This window comes from Megalobrama amblycephala, linkage group LG2, assembly GCF_018812025.1.
Source record: "Megalobrama amblycephala isolate DHTTF-2021 linkage group LG2, ASM1881202v1, whole genome shotgun sequence".
NCBI lineage: Eukaryota > Metazoa > Chordata > Actinopteri > Cypriniformes > Xenocyprididae > Megalobrama > Megalobrama amblycephala.
In genome coordinates this window covers 17118847-17126514 of record NC_063045.1, presented here as the reverse complement: position 1 = coordinate 17126514, position 7668 = coordinate 17118847, and the positions used below count along the sequence as shown (strand labels likewise).

The following is a 7668-nucleotide window of genomic DNA, read 5'->3' as shown; positions in this document are numbered from 1 at the left end:
TGTACATATACTGTCGATTGAGTTGATTTTTTTCTGAACCTGGAATATTCCTTTAAAACGTGGAAATGTTCTTACGTTTATGGATGTATCTATTTGCATATAATTGCATGTTGTGCTCAATGAAAAGTATCAATACTGAAAACCCTGATAAGCATTGCAGTTTGATGATGAGACTCAAAACAGACATAAAATATTACATATGCTCAATCAAGAGATGCAGGTTTGATTGTGGGCTGTGATTCTATTTCCTCTCTCTGTCCCAAATAATTCTCAGTCTTTATACATTCAAAGAAACAAAAGAAAAGGAAAAATTATGAAAGTGCTGAGGAAGAGCACATTTTACTGACATGTGTATGTTTTTGTATTTTATTTCGGACTGCAAGAGAGAAAACACCTAGTGTTTGTTTGTTTGTTTCTTTCTTTCTTTCTTTCTTTCTTTCTTTCTTTCTTTCTTTCTTTCTTTCTTTCTGTCTGTACATTTGTTGTGTTTTTTTTTTTCCCCTGAGAGCTTATTGCAAAGAAAAGCAGTTTTCTTTCCTGTTTAATGATGCACGCCACATCGCAACAGAAAAGACAAGCCAAAACAAGAGTAAGTCATTAACTATAAAAAAAAAACTTTAAATACATTCTGGCTAAACTAATAACACAAACAGTTTTCACATTTGTATTTAAGACAGAGTAATCATTTACAGTGCAGACTAAAAATATACATCATTCCAAAGGGCTCAGAAACCGTTTCTTGCAACTGAATGTCAGATAAATGTTCATTAATTTATTATAAAGCAGGTACTTTTGCAAAAATATGTATACTTTGCAAATAGCTACTTTTTGGAGCATATATGTGTGCCCAGAATGATATGATTCGATTACTAATAAAATTATATTCTTCTTCGTTTGAGGAAATCTTTCCACCATTTAAAGATCTCATGAACCAGACTCCAGATATTTCCACAGACCATAAGAGAGAGGAGCAGTCAAAAGCATCATCAAACCCCCCCTCAGAAGATGTCACTATTTTTCAGGCAAATACATGACTTTCTACAACAAACTGCTGTTTTCAGCTCTTTCCCATTGAGTCTTTCTTTAATTGTATTTCCATCAACTCCTCAAATCCAAGTTTTTGCATGCCCTTGTAGACATGATCTGAATGCATGGCTAACAGCATCCATCTTTATTGGGCCTGCTTTTTTTATTTTTGCTTTAATGCATGTTCTTCTTAGACCATTTAGACATGATTGGTTTAATTGTTCTCAAGGAGTGAAAGATGATACTCGGCAGAACTGGCCTAAAGCTCTTGCACATTGTATGGTGCCATCTTTAATGTGGTTCACCATCTTGTTACTTGATGGTGATTATATTGCTTGTACCGTGACAGACTGGAAGGGAGTTTATGTGTTTGATGTTGAGCTCAACAGGTCTTGGTGTAAACCTACTGAAGGGATGTGAAATGAGACAGATTTGATTGGCATGTATATTCATCAGTCACGTGTAAATATCATATACTGAGCTTTTCCTGTTATCTTAATGCTATAATGTAATATCAATATTTTTTTCTCTCTTGCTTCCATAATGGAAAAAAAGATAGTTACCTCCCCTTATTCTTCTATATGTATTTTTGTGCTTATAAATAATTTAAAGGGATAGTTCACCCAAAATGAAAATTCTTTTTAAACCTGCATGACTTTCAATCTTCTGTGAAACACAAAAGAAGATATTTTGAATAATGTTGGGAACCATTGAAGTCCAGTAACTTCCATTTAATTGAGAAAAAAAGCTAACTTTTTGCAAAATATTTTATGTTACATAAAAGAAAGAAGGTCATACAGTTTGAGAACAACATGAAGACTGAGTATATGATGACAGCATTTTCATTTTTCATTTTTTAGCTACGCTGTGTAGCAGGTACTATTTATACCTGCAAATACAGGTGCTGGTCATATAATTAGAATATCATCAAAAAGTTGATTTATTTCACTAATTCCATTCAAAAAGTGAAACTTATATATTATATTCATTCATTACACACAGACATATATATTTCAAATGTTTATTTCTTTTCATTTTGATGATTATAACTGACAACTAAGGAAAATCCCAAATTCAGTATCTCAGAAAATTAGAATATTGTGAAAAGGTTCAATATTGAAGACACCTGGTGCCACACTCTAATCAGCTAATTAACTCAAAACACCTGCAAAGGCCTTTAAATGGTCTCTCAGTCTAGTTCTGTAGGCTACACAATCATGGGGAAGACTGCTGACTTGACAGCAAGACGACCATTGACACCTTGCACAAGGAGGGCAAGACACAAAAGGTCATTGCAAAAGAGGCTGGCTGTTCACAGAGCTCTGTGTCCAAGCACATTAATAGAGAGGCGAAGGGAAGGACAAGATGTGGTAGAAAAATGTGTACAAGCAATAGGGATAACCGCATCCCGGAGAGGATTGTGAAACAAAACCCATTCAAAAATGTAGGGGAGATTCACAAAGAGTGGACTACAGCTGGAGTCAGTGCTTCAAGAACCACTACGCACAGACGTATGCAAGATATGGGTTTCAGCTGTCGCATTCCTTGTGTCAAGCCACTCTTGAACAACAGACAGCGTCAGAAGCGTCTCGCCTGAGCTAAAGACAAAAAGGACTGTACTGCTGCTGAGTGGTCCAAAGTTATGTTCTCTGATGAAAGTAAATTTTGCATTTCCTTTGGAAATCAGGGTCCCAGAGTCTGGAGGAAGAGAGGAGAGACACACAATCCACGTTGCTTGAGGTCCAGTGTAAAGTTTCCACAGTCAGTGATGGTTTGGGGTGCCATGTCATCTGCTGGTGTTGGTCCACTGTGTTTTCTGAGGTCCAAGGTCAATGCAGCCGTATACCAGGAAGTTTTAGAGCACTTCATGCTTCCTGCTGCTGACCAACTTTATGCAGATGCAGATTTCATTTTCCAACAGGACTTGGCACCTGCACACAGTGCCAACGCTAAAAGTACCTGGTTTAAGGACCATGGTATCCCTGTTCTTAATTGGCCAGCAAACTCACCTGACCTTAACCCCATAGAAAATCTATGGGGTATTGTGAAGAGGAAGATGCAATATGCCAGACCCAACAATGCAGAAGAGCTGAAGGCCACTATCAGAGCAACCTGGGCTCTCATAACACCTGAGCAGTGCCACAGACTGATCGACTCCATGCCACGCCGCATTGCTGCAGTAATTCAGGCAAAAGGAGCCCCAACTAAGTATTGCTGTACATGCTAAGAGTGCTGTACATGCTCATACTTTTCAGTTGGCCAAGATTTCTAAAAATCCTTTCCTTGTATTGGTCTTAAGTAATATTCTAATTTTTTTTGGTCAGAATTTATAGCACAGCTACCTTTAAATGATAATGCAGAAACAGGAATTAATGATACACAGACAACACATCACAACAGACAAGAAGAATGAACACAAGAGTAAGTCTAAAAAGATTAACTTTCATTTAGATTCACGTTATTTGTTTTTTTCCCCCGGCAAAGAGTTCACTGCAGTTTGTATACTCAGAAAACTGAATGATACTGAAATTATTAAAATTATGTTCTCCATTGCAGGGGATCTGTGCACCATGTAAAGATCTTATGGAACAGCCTACAGACATTTCCACAGTCCATGAGACAGAGATGCCACCAAATGAATCATCAAAGTGTTTGCCTTCACTACAAGATGTTTTTTAAATACATGCATTTCTGAAACGGATTTATAATAATTTTCCTTTTGAGTCTTTTGTTAATTGGATTGGAGGAGTTCATGGAAATACAAGTTTTTGTATGCCAGTGCAGACACAATCTCAATGTACAACCAACAGCGTGCATTTTCATCAGACCTGATCTTTTTGTTTTTGAATTATTGTTCCTCTTTTTAAGGCCTTTTAAAGATAGTTGTAGTGGTTGTTGTACAGGAGAAAATGATGATACTCCGCAGAACTGTGCTAAAGCTTTCACATCATGTCTGATTCCACCTGTAATGTGGGTCATCCTCTTGTTACTTGATGGAGATTATGTTGCTTGTGCCATGACAGAATGGAAGGGAGTTTCTGTTTTTGATAATCAGCTCAACAGGTCGTGGTGTAAACTGCGAAAACACGAGTAAAACAAACAATTACACTAAAGGTTGGGGTTGATAGTGTTCTTTACAACTTGTCAGAGAAACCTAATCCATGGATATTGACATGCAGCCAGGAATCGTGTTTCCTTACATTTAGATGTGCCTGTTTTCAACATCAGGGAAATACAGAAAGCAAATCTGCCCGTGAACGCTTTTTATAACATAGGTAGATCTAAATCCGACTAATCACTTATATCAATGTTTTATATATATCGTCATATCATCCAGCTATAAAACTTGTATAGTTTTTGTCAGTGTTTATTTAAAAACACCCAATTATGCAGAATATAAGATGATACATATTTAATTGATGAGTTGTCAATACAATATATAGAGTATGATTTCGCTGCCTAGAGTCCAGTTGTTTCTGTGAATAGCAGTGATCTATTTGCTTCTTTTTTTTTTGTAGCTTTCGGCAGTCTGTAAAAATATCCCTCAGATTTATTGTCAAACCTATTTTTACAGTCAATCGCAAAGTTCTTTCCCATTTTGGATCTGTTTTGTGTGTTTTTCTCAGCATTCACACTGAAAATCAATGCTGCCATTCAATCATTTTTTAGGTAAAAGGCCATGATACATTAGAAGAGCAGTGCATAAAAATGACAAAACAGTTAAATGCAATTAAATGCTTAACTTTTTTTCCTTTACTACCTCTATTTTTGTTTTTCTTTATTATATTACTACTACATCAATTAATACCTGATTAAGCCTGTGGCTTTCTGAATCTGATTTTTTTTTCTCTCATATATTTATTCTAGTCTTTATTGCACACTCATGTGCTGCGACACACTTTTTTTCCAGCAGCGTCTATGCCGCAGTGAGATGAAAAAATCTCAACTTTTCAGAATGTTGAGATAAAATCCAGAAAAAAGCTAGCAGCAGAGCTACTGCAAGGAAGCTACTTTCTAAGCTGGAAAGAGAAAGTGGTATTGCCTGCGTTTTCCACACGTTTTTAGATGCGACTTGTGAACAGCCAAGTCAAGACTAAGAAAAGCGTGACATTATAATTATTATCATTGAAGAAGTTCTGTCAACTGCATTTTCACATGCATCTCATGGATGCGTTTCCACATAGGAGACAAAAGCTCATTGTATGCTGCACAGATGTCATAACACTTTTTGTCTTCAAAACACTTTTTACACCAATTAAAAGGCCTGCTGTCCAAAAAAATTCTGTTCCACTGAACTTTTTGTTAATTGAATTGCAGGCATTGCTGGAGGTAAAGTTATCATGCCCATGCAAAGTGACATAAGGTCAATCAAACATAAGGCCTCGTCTCCTGTCCCGCCTAGTTAGGACACAGTGTGACAAGCTGTTGGAAAACAGAACCAACTCTAGTGCGCATGTGGGATTGTGTGACCCAGAACATCTATTTGGACAATGCTACTGTACTTTATATTAATCAAGTATCAAGTAAGGAGGAGCACTGTGAAAGGAATGTCCGGTTTCCTGTTTTCCAAAGTGGGAAATAAAAAAAAAAAAAAAGTTTCAGTATATGTGTTGTACCCTTACAGCTCTGTGCAGCAGACTCTGGTAGATGCATACATCAAAGAATTCATGACATCAAATTAGTCGCAGGTAGGTCTAATCTCTACAAAAACATACACTTACTGTGTGGTATTTGTGATTTTATTATGTCATTCAGGAAAAGTCAAACGTTCAGCAAGTCATTTTGTCTTTATTAATGCACCACAGCTATTATCTGTCCACCATATAAAGATCTTGTGAACCAGAATACAGACTGTAAGAGACAGAAGCAGCAAAAAACATCGTCAAACTTACCTCAGAAGATGTCGTCGCGACCAGATGTTTTACAAAAACTATGCAAATTCCTGAAAACATCTGCTGTTTTCAGCTCTTTCCCATTGAGCCTTTTGTTAATCGGATCAGAGGCTGTGATGGATCAACACTTCTCATGCCCGTGTAGATCTGATCTGAATGCACTGCTAACAGCGTCCATCTTCACTGGACCTGCTCTTTTCACTTTTGCTTTAATGTTCCGCCATTTAAGGCCGCTTACACATGGATGGTTTCATTGTCCTGAAGGAGTGAATGATGATACTCAGAAGAACTGTTTTAAAGTTCTCACATCGTGTCTGATTCCACCTGTCATGTGGATCTTTGTCTTGTTACTTGATGGAGATTATGTTGCTTGCAGCATGACAGACTGGAAGGGGCTTTATATGTTTGATAAGGAGCTAAATACATCATGGTGTAAACCTGCCGAAGGGACGAAAAATGAGGCAGAGCTACGAGATTTGACTAGGAAATATATTCATCAATCTCAGGTAAATATCATATTCTGTATGACCTCACAATATGTCATAAAGGAAAAGGAAAATTACATGAGTTTTATCTGGGGTACAAAACAAACAACACACAAAATTCAACTAATAGGTATTGTTATTGTATTATAGTGTTTTTCTTTTTCTTTTTTCTTTCAGTTTTCAGGTTATGTTGTGATCTCTGTCTTCAGTGCCTTAGCGATTGTTTTGGTGGGCATTTATGACAGCTGCTGAAGTGGAAAGTGTGACCGCTGCCCAAATCGACTGTTATCCTACTGCGGACGAACAGATTCAGAGACACACAGTGGAGGAAATGACACAGGACAGGATGATGTACCACTTGATACTCTCCCTGCCACTTCTTCCAGAACTACAGATCCAAATGTATAAATTGCACTAAGAGAAGAAAACTTATTTTTGCTATTTCAGAGCAAGAATAAACAGCTACATTTTTAAGGTGCAGTCACATTAGCAAAATTTTACTAGCAAAAAAGATCCATTGTCCATTAGTGTATCGATTTACTAATTCACCGCTCACACAAGCAACTGTATTTTTATAAAAAAGTATTTTTATACAAAATGTAAGCATGTCTCTTTTCTTTAGTGCAGTAATAGGAATACATATATAGACTATTAATCATTGCATGAAAACAACTATTTAACATTTCTACTGTTTTTGCCCAAGACAGTATTAAGTTACAGTTCACAGAAAACACACACTGTTAGCCCGGATAAGTTGAATTTACTTAAAAATTTTGAGGAAACTGGTTGCCCTAAAAAAATGAAGTAATGTTAACTTAATAATTACAGTTCATTTAACTTAAAATGTTTTGTAATATTAATTACTTTGTAGTTATTACACCTAGTATATTTAAGTTCAGTGTACTAAGCAAGTTAACTTGCCACCAATCAAAATCCATCCATGCCTCCCATCATGCATTGCTGCATGAATAAATTATGAGCTGAATTGTCTTAGTAATTTTCTTTATTCTCACTATTTAAATTTTCTTTTTGTGATAAGGACAACTTTTTTTTTTTTTTTAAATTGTATTGTAAAAGTTGATCTTCCGCTGTAGAATCACAGTGCTGCTGTAATCAATAATGTAAATCTAACTCAGAGATTGGGCTCTAAATGAGTTCAGTGATTCAGATCAAATAATGATTATGTGAAAACATAATCAACACCACCTGATCATCTTTTAACTTTGCTTGTCTGGTTGGTTTTAATGCAGTTAAAACTGCCCAAA

At 36.3% G+C, this 7668-nt stretch overlaps 1 long non-coding RNA gene across 2 annotated transcripts; it reads left to right on the top strand.

Moving 5' to 3' along the window:
* The first annotated feature begins 5609 nt into the window (after positions 1 to 5609).
* Positions 5610 to 6916, top strand: LOC125262839. Of its 2 annotated transcripts, XR_007183626.1 has the most exons (3): positions 5610 to 5714; positions 5832 to 6424; positions 6581 to 6916. It is a non-coding gene; the product is annotated as an uncharacterized LOC125262839 (long non-coding RNA). The 2 variants fall into 2 exon arrangements; XR_007183627.1 differs by having other exon boundaries at positions 5673 to 6424.
* Positions 6917 to 7668: the final 752 nt, after the last annotated feature.